This window comes from Antechinus flavipes, chromosome 2, assembly GCF_016432865.1.
Source record: "Antechinus flavipes isolate AdamAnt ecotype Samford, QLD, Australia chromosome 2, AdamAnt_v2, whole genome shotgun sequence".
In the NCBI taxonomy this organism is placed as follows: domain Eukaryota; kingdom Metazoa; phylum Chordata; class Mammalia; order Dasyuromorphia; family Dasyuridae; genus Antechinus; species Antechinus flavipes.
In genome coordinates, this window is record NC_067399.1 from 303,296,205 (window position 1) to 303,310,060 (window position 13,856).

Sequence of the window (13,856 nt, forward strand, 5' to 3'; positions counted from 1 at the left end):
TTTGTGTATTTCAGCAAATTGGTCCTTAGCACACCCATCTCTATTCATTTGAACAATAATTACCCTTGTGCTGTTTGCCCAGAAGAATCAGAAGATCATTTACATGTGTGTGTCTTTGTGTGTGTGTATGTATGTATATGTCTGGGGAGTTCTTAAAGTTCTCAACATTTCCTTCCTTCTCTAAACCAGGAAATTTACCATCTTTAGTATAAAATAAAAGCAAGTAAGCTTCATAATATAAGGGACCAGCCCTGGTGTCACAGAGCTTAAGGGAACTATAAAATAAACTACTCTGAAAATATCATAGTACATTAGAGACTTATAGGGCCTTAGAGGTCTCTTAGTTCAATACTCTCACATTAGGTTGAGAAAAATGAGGCCCAAGGAGGCTGTCATTTTTATCAAGGTCACACAGCCAATTAATAATAGAGTCAGATCTAGAGTTTTGGTCTTCAGTTCCCATTGGACTATGATTCTAATATTTTAAAAAAATTTCTTGAATAGTAATCATAAATTACTGACAGTTTTGTAGTGCTTTAAAATTTGCAGAATTTTCATACATTATTTCATTTGAGATGCATAATGTGAGAAATGATTCATTTGGACCCCTACCCAATTCCATTAAGCATTAATCAGTTTAATATTTTACATAAATCATATAAAGACAATTAGGTAAGATAGGTTTTTATAGTAGGCCTTAGGCTTCAATCTAATATTAATCACTTATTTACCAGTTATGAAGCTTACTTGCACAACCACAAGAATGCTGACAAAGATATTTTCATCTTATTTTGCTTGGTTTCCATGTTAAAATCCAGTGTGAGTGTGATGCTTTAATCACTTGAAACTTATTTTTATACCTTCAGATCACTCTCTCTTTTGTCCAACATGAGCAGGTGACTATTTAATGATCATAGTTATCAGAGATGACTCTTGCTTATTCATTTTATGATCAATTAGTCAGCAGAGATATCCCATAACTTTGTCCAACCCATGACCCACCCTGATGATATACTATTATTTTTTAGCTGATGTATCATTTTTGGCTCTCAAAACAAGCTCTATCTACCAATAGGATTTTGTATTTTTTGTTGCCTTTCCAGAGTATCAGTTATCTAATCTAGTGTCAAACCCTGTATATAAAAACAAGATCCCAAGGATCAGGGACTTCTCAGATCATGAGGAAAATCTGAGATTTATTTCATTAGAAGGAGCCATGTAATCTTTAATAAAATGCTATTATCTAGAATCTGTGCCTCAATGGTTTTTTCATATAGCTTGGCCAATTTTTGAATCGTACAATAACCACTTTAGGGAGATACCAGAGATATTATCTGCATTTTATAGATAAAGAAAGAATGGGGCCAAGAGTTATGATTTCATTAATTTAGGGAATTTTAGGATGCAGGCACTCACTCTTATGATACAGGCTGACAATGGATGAGAATTTTTTTTTCAGTCTGAAAAAAGTTTTGAGTTGATCAGTTCATCAGCAAGTGCCAATTCACTCTAGAATCTCAGGGTCACATAGTCAGTATGTGTCAGAGAGAGTACTTGAATAAATATCTTCCTGGATTTATGGTTAGCTCTCAATTCACTGTGTCACACTATCTCTAGTGAAAGATATGAAAACCAAGAGATAAAGAGGTTAAGTGTCTTCTCTGTAATTACATACCTAATAAATACTGTAGGCAAGATTATATATATAATCTTGCTTACAATATGTGCCTTTGCCCATCCCCCAACCCCCATGCCTAGATTGATTTCTCTCTTCACTTCTATTTCTTGGAACCTCTCAAAGTTCAGTTCAAATTCCATCTATTTTAAAATGCTTTTCTTGATTTTCCCAATTGTTAGTGATTCCTGTCAATCACTGTATATTTATTTTGTATAAATCTTTCATTTATTAAGCTATGAAGCCTTGGTAGTTTTCCAGTAGAATGTAAACTTCTTGAAACCAAAGATTCTAACTTTTTTACTTGAATAGGCATTTGGCAAATGCTTATTGATCTCAACAGTTTATATGAATCTAACAAGCATGCAGACTAATTTATTACTGCATCAAGTCAAATATAAATTCCTAAACAATGAAAGCTCACACAGAGAGGAACATGACAGGTACTTTTGATTGAAGCCATCTTTCTTCCCTGAAAGTTATAAAATGCAAGCCTCCTTTTGGTACTAGTCATATGACTTGATACTTCTGAAGATGTCAAGAGGAATTAATGGCCACCATATAACTGTTCAAGGAGCAGAAACACTCTGACATTATCATTAGGTCTCATGCCCTGTTAAGAAGCAGAGTGAGATTCCAGAGTGAATTGACACTTTCTGATGAAGTGATCAGCAGAGAGGCCCTTTCAAACTGAAAAAAAAAAAAAAAAAGTTCTATATAACCATATAACATTACACATTAAAGAGCTATCAAGTGCATTATCTCATCAAATTCTCACAAGTCTATGATTTGAAGTAATGGAGGTTCCATGACCCTTGTTTAAAAAAACGAGGAGAAAAGCCTCAGAAATTTTAAGTTTCACAGCATTTATCTATTTAGTGTTGATCTAGGAATAAAAACTGGAATTGCAGACTTACTCCAATGATTTTATTTGAGGGGAGAGAGAGAAGAAAGGAGGGTATGCATGTGAAGGGGTTGGTATTGTTTCACTTTGCCTACTTTATATGTGGCCCAAAGATACAAAAATTGGGATGGGGAGCATCTACTTCCATTTCTATCATCATTTTGCTTGGACCTCTCTTTGCAATTACCATGGTATCTTGAATTAAAGGGATTTGTATATCTGCCTTTATCTCCTATTGGAATGCTATTTCCTAGAGGGCAGAAATGATCTTATTTCATCAACATAGTTCTAAAATTTAGCAATGTGCATTTGAGAAGTGCAAAGTATTCCATAAGCTCAAGGGAGGAAGATAGAAATGAGAAAGATCAAGGAAGAATCCATGAAGAAAGTAGCTTGGGCATGTATAGGAGTACATGGAAAATTAAGAGATTAAAAAAATTCAAGACAAAGAAAACAGTATGATTAAAGATATGGATGTATGAAAGCACAGGAATTGGTCACTATCTGCAAATATCTTAATCTAGTATACAGAGTACAAAATAACGAGACAAAGCTGGAAAGATAGAATACCATGAAAATTCAAGTTATAGAAATATTAGTCAAAACATCTAGCCAAGATTGGATCAATAAAATTTTTTTTAAAAAATATTCCCCTTACACCTTATCTGCAAAACATTAACATTTTTGAATAGTCTAAATTCATCACTTAATCAAATATGGAACTAAGGATTTCCCTAATATCTTCTGAATTTTGACCAATTTATGACCAAGATCATCTTATCTAAACATTGATTATAATTTAAATATGTGTCAATGACCTTCATAAGATAATTTTTCCTATGGAATGGAAATTTTGCAATAGGAACATTTTGTAATAGGAATGAGACTGTTTGGACCAAAGGGGAAAAAAAAAGTTATGGGATATGATAACGGTTTTCCTTTTTTTTTTTTTTTTTTTGTCATAATAAAAGAGGAAAAAAAAGAGTTGTTCTGCTTATTCCTAGTAATGGAAGGTAGGGTGAATATATGGAAGCTTCAGGAAGAAAAATTTTAGCATTAAAAAAAAGAATAAGCTAAAAAATCAGAATGGTATTCTATAGATGGCAGTCAGTCAAAAGTATTGACTGAGCAGACACTATGTCTGCAATACTGCTCATCCAAAATCTTCAAGCAAAATCACAAAAAGTCAGAGTTGAAAGATGAGTAAGAAATTATGTTTATTTTATGTTTTCTGGGATAGTTTTCTTTAGGAGGAAAGTAGGCCCTATTTGATTAACCAAGAGGACAATATAACCCTATTGATGAAGAATTGTCATTCTTAATATTTTGACAGGATTTCTACTGCCCTGTAGTATGTCTTTCATCTTCCTGACTGGTGTCTGAATACAAAATGAAGGCAAGAAGTGTCAGTGCTTAATAATCATATTCTTTTTATGTCATTTTTATTATATTTTATGATCCCCTAGTATAACATTAGATTTTAATCTTGAGCCTGAATCCCATGGCTAGAGCCTAGTTAGGGTTGATCTAAAATTAAAAGGACCTCAGAAATCATCTATTACTCCAACTTATGCTTTAGAAAGATGCTTCTCTAAAACAATGAAATGAGGTCACACTGATACAAGGATGCAAAGCTAAAAAACACACATTTCCTGCCTTCAAAAAACTTATAGCCTTACAGGGGGGAGGAGAATATGCTTCTACTTGAGATACAAAATACTATGAAGTAAGTTTAAAGGGGATTCAGACAATGGACTATATGTAAAACAAAATCTGAGGAGGGAAGAAAGTCACTAAATATTTCTGAATAAAATTATATGATTAAGGCTAGTGAATTGGGAATTTTTTTTTTCATCACATCAAACATCTGAATATATCTTAAAAATGAGTGTTTCTCTACTTTTTTGGTGGCATAAACATCAGAGTAAGAGATATTTTTTATGTCAATGCATTTCAAGTATATTGCAAAACCTTCTGTAGATAATTGGAAGGACAAAATTTTCCACAACAGGAAGATTCTAGAGTAGCTTACAGATTAAACAGGAAAGACAAAATGCTGAGGAATGAGGGCTAGAGGAGGGAAGAAAAATAGATTAAGAAAAGACAGGAGCTATTAGTTAAATAATAGAACCTGGGAAGAGTTTTCAAGGATGAATGATACTGATCATACTGGCGCTCCATCAAACTGACCACTGGCAAAAGGTAAAGGTACATGGAAAGTAGAAAATGAATATTGTCCCACAGATCCTTTCTATGTTGTGGACTTCCCTCACCCCCCCTTCAAAATTGTACTTGGCTATTGAGAAATAACTGCTTGAAATCCACATATCTGATGTATATTTAGGCTGTTCATTGATGCAAATGTACTCCTCCTGGGGTGTGGGAGAAAAAGAATTAAATAGGTTAAGGTTTCAAAGGCTAATTTGGGTTATTTCTCAGAGCAGGCATCTAGCTGCCAAAAACCAACTGATCAAGGCCTTTAGGTAGCCAGTAATTTAATTAAGATCAAATTAGAAAGCCTAATTACCTGACCCAGGAAAGTCAATATGGGCATCTGCTGTATTCATGCCAGAATGGACATCTGACTCAGGTCTGATTCTTAGGAATATAAACAATTCAAGAGAATTTTGACAAAATTCTTGGACTTGTAGCTATCCTACCTACTATCTATCTATCTATATACACACATACATGCACACACATGTTTATATGATACAAATATGTGTACTCTGTGAACAGATATGCTATGTAGTCAGATAGTACTTCAATCTCTGATATTGGAATTAATAAAGTGAGAAATCCCATATTTTTGGCAGAATTCTCAGCAACATATTTTGGAGAACCTTTCCTTCCTTCACTCTACATAATAAAATTAATTGGTTTGCTTGTAAATATGAATAGATACTTAAATCAAGCTGTGTGTTGATTTTTCCTTTTTCTTTAATATAAAGCTATTTGGAGAGGAACATTCACCTGAATTAGGTCATGAATGTGCAAGAGGAGAAATAAAGGTGAAGTTAAATGATGAGGAATGGAAAAACATTAAAGGAAGATGGGAACAGGACAGAAGGATATTAGGAAAAGGATAAGATAAAAATAAAAAGGGTTAGGTCATTAATAAAAAGAAGTAGGAGGAGAAATCCTAAAGCATAGGAGAGAAAAATGAAAAAGGGAAAGAAGGGATTTGGAAACTGTACTGAAAAAGGGAGAATGAATAAAGAGGCAGAAAACAAAATATGGGAGATAGTTCCCTCTTCTCAATAACAATTGGTACTGGACAGGTATTTAATTGTACAATTATAAAGTGTTATTTGATGAAGAAAGTCCCTTAACCAAAGTTGGTCTTACCTACTTCGCACTTCATGTCCTCAGGAAATATTTAGACTACATCTAAGTGTCTCAATAGATAGGGTGAATCTAGATTCAAGAAGATCCAAGTTCAAATTTGGGTAAGTAATTTAATCTCTATCTACCTCAGTTTCCTCAACTTAAAATTGGGATTGTAATAAGTTGGGAGAGGATAAAATAATATTTATAAAGTACTTTGCAAATGTTAAAAAGTCATATAAATGTTGCCTATTAACATCATTACTGCTAAGAGTTTTGATGACTTCCACAGGGTCATAGGACCAACATACAAGAGGAGAATTTGAACCAGAGCTTCATAATGTCCAGCTAAGATAAAGGCTGGAGGCTCTCTGGACCTGTCTTGATCTTAGTGGAGGAGTACAGGAGGCAGGAGATCCACTAGGAGGATGGTCAACATTGGAATGTCTTTATTTCCAGTCCTCTCAGCCCTTAAATACCTCAGTATGATTACATCATTACAGCACACTAAATATGTGTGAACTAGAGAACCATTACATCATCATACTAAATACTGAGTACTAGAGAACCATCATCTCATTAATCACACTGAATTAACACCCTGCTGTAAATATCTTTGCTTCAAGTATACTTTTCTCAGAGTTCCTCAATATCTTCAGTCCTCTACAGGTCTTCTTTGCTCTAAAACTACTTCTCTGTCTACAATAGAATGCCTCCATCAATATTACTATAATACTGGAACCAAATTTGTCAAATAGTCCAATGTTTAAGCATCATTGTTTCAAAAGAAAATAAGTCAGAGCAACCTATCTCTTTATGATGACATCTGTCTTAGAGAGAGATCTGAAAATTCAGAGTTATGTGACCTTTTCATAATCACGTAGTTAAAAATGTGTCAGAGAGGATTTGAAGCTGGATTTTTCTCTATTCCTGGGCCTGAACTTTAACCATTATCCCACATTATTATTTGAAAAACCAAAGAATCAATTTATTGACATTTAAAAATTGGTTTGCTCAAGATCATACAAATTTCGAAGCCAGAGTCCTAAGTATCTATGTTCAATGGGCTAAGATTCCCAGCAACAAGATGAAATTAATGACACAACCATATACAATTCAATATTGTAACCTAAAACTGATGTGAAATCCTCCTTCTCTTAACATTCTTAAGCTTGGCTTTATTAATTGTAAAAAGGGCAAATTATCCTTAAATGGTAAGAGAGTTTGCTAATCTAATGAAAATGAGTGATCACCAATCTCTTTTAATTTAGGACACAGTAAACTGCTATCCCTATAGCAATAAACACCATACCACCCCCCACCCTGAAATTAGCACCAAGAGAAAAAAGCCAAGAAAACTGGCATTTAAATAATTGGCAATAAAAATATGATGCTTAAGGGAAGGTAAGGGAGGGAAACCATACAATAGTTTATCAAACTAAGCTTCTCACTTGGTGCTCAGAGATTGTGAGAATTTCTCTAAATCTAGTAACAATAGAAAGATAACATTTTTTAATATTAACATTCTGGGGCAGATAGAACAGAGAGTACTACCGGTTTTGTTTCTGCTTTCAAAAATAGTTTTCCTTGTTTATACTCAACCTGACTTTCTGGCTCTCAGTAAGCATTTAAATATTTGTTGACCAACTGACTATAGAGATGACATAGAATAAAATAATGGCAAAAAAAAATATATTAGAAGGAGACAGAACTAAAAGAGTTGATCAAGTTAGGAGTCCTTAAACTTCTCATGATTTGAACTCCATTAACAATTTAGTAAAGCTTGTAGATAACTTACAGACTACCCAAACAGGTGAAGTAACATGCTCACTGTCATAATATGAATTAGTGGCAGAACTGAAACCAGAGATGAATTCTTATGATTCCTAATCCATTGTTTGGTAGGATCTAAAGCAGTGGTATCAAAATCAAATATACATAAGGGTTACTAATCCAAGCATAAGAATCTGTATGGGCTGCATATACATTTATTTTTATTTACTTATTTTTTATTTGCTTTTGTGATTTTAAAAAATAATAATAGCTTTTTATTTTTCAAAATACATGCACAGATAGTTTTCAATATTCACCCTTGCAAAACCTTGTGTTTTAAATTTTTCTTTCTACCTTCACTTATGCTCCCTCTCCTAGACAGCAAGTAATCCAATGTTGGTTAAACATGTACAATTCTTCTAAACATATTTCCATATTTATCATGTTGCAGAAGAAAAATCAGATCAAAAGAGAAGAAAATGGAAAAGAAAAAAAAAAGCAAACAAATAAGAACCACATTAAAAATGGTGAAGATGCTATGTTGTGTTCCAAATTCAGATATTGAGTAATTTTTAAAATGTAGTATTATGTATGGTTTATAATAATTGTATTTGGTCAATTATTTAACAAATATATTTTAGTGTGGTTCAGACCATATTCAGAATTGGCCCAACAGAAGAGTAATAAAGATATTTGAAAATACAAGAGACCTGAAAGTGAACTTTATCTCTGACATTTACTATTTTGGGAACTGAGAGATATTTATTTCATTTGTTAAAGTCTCAAATTTCCTAATTTATAAAATAATCATATGGGGATAATTGAAGGTCATTTTAAGGGTTAGAGGGGATAATATTTTCAAGTTTATATGTATTATTTAAAGTTTTTCTTTTTACTTTCCATTATCTTTTGATTTTTAGACTTTTAAAGGAAAACTTGGATTTAGGTGAAGAGAAGAAAAGAAGCATTTCATATTAAAAAATCATTAACACAAGCACAATGCTGCAAATCTATATTTACCTTAATGATTGAATATATGAAATCAGAGGGAAGATATGTTATTGGTATAAAGAGACACACCAATAAACATTCTTTAAAATTAACTAACTCTGTCTCCACTCATAGAATTGACATTAATCTTTACATTAATCTTAAGACTTATGGAATAAAAATTTGGAAATAGTTTATTCTGGTTTTTATATGTAACAAGAGTTTAATTAGGATTACTTTTTCATTGTCTCCATCATATAATCAATTTTATAAGATTACAAAGCATACATTTTGTAGAAAGGATCTCTCATCTAAAGATAGTCCTATCCTAAGATGATACAAGGAATTTCTTTGATTGATTCCCTGTGTCTAGGGCTTCCACAAGATTAATGGTGTGTGGAACAGAATGCTAGAAGCAGTCCAAGCATATCAACTGGACAATCCAGCATGGTGTGTGGCACATGGCAGAAGCAGAGAATGGATTATATACCAGAAAAGAGGTGGGTACATACTCTGTACTCTTTCTGTTGATTTTTACATTGGATGAACTGAAAAGGAAATAATCATTGACCAATGATCAACAATGCTATCTACTTCCTGAGGTTCATGTGACTTCTTGAAACTTAGGCCTACAGTCTGATCTGTTGTACTCTATAGACTTCTGAGAAATCTTCACTGGTCCCATTTAATGGTGACCAAGAGTTATGAAGAAAAGAATACTGTCAAAAGACATACTTTTCCCTTATGAAACAAATTAGCAAAGTTTGAAATAGTTATTTTCCTTTCTTTCCCTATTCCTTCAGGCTAAAATATACTTTTGAAAGTTTTATTAGTGTGTTTACTTTTATGTTACATTTAAATGTTACTACCACTTTATTAGAGATTGTTTGCAACAAAATAAAACAAGCCAAACCACAATACAATAATTTCATATGAAAGTTGCATGAACCATTTCACATCTATAATTCCCTTCAAACTCTCTTTTTAAATTTTTTAAAATTAATATAATTATGTAATCTTCCTTAAAACCCTACACCATTAAAAAAAGAGAGAGAGAGAAAAGAAAACCAAATTCATTGTGATAATTATACAGTCAAGCAAAACGCATTTTATAATTGGCTGTATTCAAAAATAAATATGTCTCATTCCTCATCCTAAATCAATCACCTTTCTGTTAGGAGGTAGATAGTATATTTCATCACTGAGCTTTAAAATCACAGATGGTCATTATGTTGATCATAGCACTTAATAGTTTTCAAAATTGTTTATCTTTTCAGTGTTGCTACTGTTATTGTATAGATTTCCCTGGTCTGCTTATTTCATTCTTCATCAGTTTTCAACAGTCTTGGAAAATTTTCATTTTCATCATATTAATGTTACAATCTAAATTGTTCTTCTGGATTTTTTTATTTTACTCTGTTTCAGTTTATGTGTCTTTAAAATAATTCATTTGTTTTCTTGCATCTCATTTCTATGTTTCTTTAAAGTAACTTATTTGCTTACAGCACAAAACTAGTTCACTACATTCATATGTCATAATGTATTCATATAGTCTTCGATTGATGCATATCTCTGCTTTATAGGCCTTTTTTGTCATCACAAATAAGTCTGCTATAAATATTTTCCCTTGTATATCACCTTTTCCCATTCCTTTAATGTCTTTTGGTTTTAGTTTTACAAGTGTTAGAATTAAGTTAAAGAGCATACACTCTCTAGTAATGTTTTCTGCATAGTTCCAAATTGCTTCCCAGAATGTTTTTACTTATTCCCAGTAAATCAGTGTGCCTATTCTCCCATAGCACCTCCAGCATTTTCCATTTTCTTTTTGTTATACCAAAGTTCCCTTTTAATGTCATGACCCAGTTTCTCCAGTTGTCCTATTTAGCTATTCTGCCTCAGGTTATAAACTTTCCTTCTTAATGTTTGATGAGATAAAGGTCTACCTCAATTGCTCTGCCCCCAAAACCCCATTCCCTCTTAAATGGTTGATGAGATGAAGGTTTTATATCTTTAGGTTATAGATATTCCTGCTTAATGTTTGACAGGATAAAGGTTTATCCATTTTAGATGTCATTAGAATATCAATTATCTCCCTCCATTGTGTCATCCTAGGGGCCTCCCCCACCATTAGGTTATCCCCACCTAGGTACCTCCCCCATTATGCCATTATTCTTGTTATCCTATAAAAAAAAAAAGCTTGCTGTCTCAATACTCAGGGCTGGACTCTTTGAGATGATAGTCTTGTTCAGCTCTGGGACCAACCCATGCATCTATTGGTCCCAGTATCTCTCTCCATTTAATAAACTATTGAATTGGTCTCTAATCTCTGTCTTGCTCAGTTTCTTTGGCATTACACTTTCTGTGTCTTTTTCATCAACATAAAAGGTTCTAAAGTAGAATCTCCAAATTGCATTAATTTTTTTATTTTATATTACTTTTGTTTTTCTAAATAAAAGTGATTTAGAGCATTAAGAAAAGGTAACAGGTTACTTGGGTTTCTTTCCTGCATATCTTTCTTTTTATATCAGACCATTTATCAAATGGGTAAAGATTCTTATTTTTATACATTTGAATTAATTTATTCTATAATAAGATAATTATAAGAGAATATCATTGAAAATATTTTTTCTAGTTAATCATTTCCTTTTTGAACTTAAATTTATTGGATTTGTTACAAAAAAACAAACAAACTTTTTTTAACATTCTGTAACCAAAATTATCCATGTTGCTTTTTGATCCTCTTTATCTCTTGTTTCTTCACAAAATTTTCGACTATCTCTGTGTCTGGTAAGTAATCTACTTCCATATGTCCCTTTGTTTACATCAAGACTTTTTATATCTAGATCACATCTACTTTTAGCACTTATGATATTGTGCTACAGTTCTCTTTTAATGTCCTGACTCAGTTTCCCTAATTGTCCTATTCAGTTACTCTGCCTCAGGTTACAACCATCCCCTCTTTAGGTTAGGATAAAGGTCTTATATTTTAGACTTAGGCTATAATCATTCCCTCTTGATGTTTGATGGGATAAAGGTCTTTATCCATTTTAGACATCATTAGAATATCAAGAGCCTTTCAGTACCTCCTTCCATTATGTCATCTGAGGCGCCTCCCTCCATTAGATTCCTCCCCCCATTAGGTCATCCCCATTCAGGTAACTCCCTCATTATGTCATTGTTCTTGTAACCCAGTAAAAGAATCTTGTATCTGACGTTCACTGCTGGATTCTTGGAAATGATAATTTCATTTAACCTTCGGACCAAACCATGGATCCATTTGGTCCCAGTAAATCTCTCCATTAAATAAATTATTAAATTGTTCTCTAATCTCTATCTTGCTCAGTTTCTCCATCATTACAATGATCTTTAAGGTTTAAAGTCTTGGATTTAAATCTAATATATTCTATACTGCTGTCCACTTTTCCCAGAAGTTTTTGTTTCTTTGGGGTTTTATTTTGTTTTGTTAAATAGTGTTTCCTTATCTCCAAAATGGTGCCATTTGTGTTTCTCAATTAAAACAAAAATCATTATTTGAACCATTCAGATTTGTTCATGGTAGCAATTCTTAGCTCTAAATGATGTGTTTGGAATCTTATCCCAAATGAAGAAATTGAGGTTCAGGCACCAGATATTGGTTATGTGAGGAATTCACAATGGCCATTCTCTTTGACAAAAGACAAGTTTATTTAGAAACAGAGGTTATAGACTAAATGAAAAGGTATTATTGTAATGGGCTGAGGCTTGAGTTGATGCACTGAGGTCCCAAGCACATGAGGCTAAATAGTCATTGGACCATATTCTATTAATATATAAGCTTGGAGAAAGAATGGCCCCCGCCCACTCTTTGTGCAAGTCCTGATGTGTTGTATAGGAAATGATGATTTTGGTGGGAGGAGGCAGGGGAATGGAAAAGGAAGGAGAAGATGAGACTGTTTGCTTTTGCCATTGCAACGACCTTTCTGTTTGTCTCTCTTCTTCTCTTTTTTTGCTTTTGCTGAGGCAGTTGGGGTTAAGTGACTTGCCCATGGTCACACAACAACCAGGAATTGTTAAGTGTCTGAGGCTGGATTTGAACTCAGGTCCTCCTGACTTCAGGGCTGGTGCTCTACCCACTGAGCCATCTCCTCCCCTTCCTTTTCCACTCCCCTGCCTCCACCCACCAAAATCATCATTTCCTATACAACACATCAGGACTTGCACAAAGAGTGGGCGGGGGCCATTCTTTCTCCAAGCTTATATATTAATAGAGTATGGTCCAATGACTATTTAGCCTCATGTGCTTGGGACCTCAGTGCATCAACTCAAGCCTCAGCCCATTACATATTATAGACACAAAGACTAGTAAATATAAAATAGAATTGGGAGCGCATATAATTAGCAAAGAATAATGGAAAGGACAAATTCCTTAGTGGAATTCACAACTAATCAGTAGAAAAACAATATTCCACAAGGTAAGAACATGCCCTTAACTAGCAGGCTAAATCCTAATAAGTATTTAGCACACTAACAGACTTAGTTAGCTATAAGAAGGAGAAAGATACAAGAGCTATTGTGAGAGATGAGAGGAAGGATATAATGCACAGATTTATTAGGGCCAATTTAACCTCAGGGATTTGACATAACTTGTGTTTCTGACTAGGTACAGGAAGGTGGGGCTACCTGTGACCTCCATAGAGGGTGGGACTATAAGGTTAAACTGATGGCCATAGGTGTCCTTCTCTGCTTGCCTTAGGGAGTAATTTTATCAGTACTTTAGGATCTCTTTGCCAACCCCACCTATTTACGCAGGACTTTATCAATCCTATCTATGAGAAATTAATATTGTGATTATAATATATACACATATGTGTATATGTGTGTGTTGATTATGTTTTTATTTAATTTATAAGGTAGACTTCCAAGTAATTTATACATTTTGTAGTGATTTTCAATTGATTTTTTTTTCTTAGATATACTATCTCTTTCTACTGGGTTTTATTGGTACATACTGATGATATGCACAGATTTATTTGACATCTTACAATTTGGATAATTCTGTTTCAGTTAATTTTTAGTTTCCCCCCCAAAAAAAAAAGTTTTCTGTTTCTTTTCTTTAAAAAGTCATTGTATTATTTCTTCATTTAATTTTTTTTCTTATCATTATCATAGCCAACATTTCTAGTACTATGTAAAAAAAAAGTCAATAAA

At 33.2% G+C, this 13,856-nt stretch overlaps 1 long non-coding RNA gene across 1 annotated transcript in view; it reads left to right on the top strand.

Moving 5' to 3' along the window:
* LOC127546280 (uncharacterized) overlaps positions 1 to 9,169 on the top strand; it is a 32,198-nt gene extending 23,029 nt beyond the window's left edge. The window contains exon 2 of the long non-coding RNA XR_007950023.1: positions 9,043 to 9,169. This is a non-coding gene — a long non-coding RNA (uncharacterized LOC127546280). The remainder of the gene's footprint in view (positions 1 to 9,042) is intronic.
* Positions 9,170 to 13,856: the final 4,687 nt, after the last annotated feature.